General features: G+C 33.2%; 1 protein-coding gene across 1 annotated transcript in view; it reads left to right on the top strand.

The window, feature by feature from the left end:
• LOC119593724 (solute carrier family 43 member 3-like) overlaps positions 1–217 on the top strand; it is a 10,384-nt gene that overhangs the window by 4,688 nt on the left and 5,479 nt on the right. The gene's annotated exons all lie outside the window — the stretch shown is intronic.

Here is a 217-nt window from a genome sequence, read left to right as displayed (position 1 = left end):
AGTTCATTAATTTTACGAAGGTTGTTTCAGTAATTCATGATGAGATTTTAAATTTCCTGAATTTCTGGGCTCACGTTTATGCCTGACGGTGAAGGACTGTTCACGGGTACATTTTTTTTTTTAAAGAGACATCATGCTATTAATGTGAATCACGAGATAAAATGCATGTTTGAGATTAAAAGTTAATGACGACACTGCAAAACACCAATGAAACTAT

The sequence above is a fragment of the Penaeus monodon genome, chromosome 32, assembly GCF_015228065.2.
Source record: "Penaeus monodon isolate SGIC_2016 chromosome 32, NSTDA_Pmon_1, whole genome shotgun sequence".
Lineage (NCBI taxonomy): Eukaryota > Metazoa > Arthropoda > Malacostraca > Decapoda > Penaeidae > Penaeus > Penaeus monodon.
Note: the sequence above shows the minus strand (reverse complement) of the source record. Positions and strands in the feature narration are given on the sequence as shown.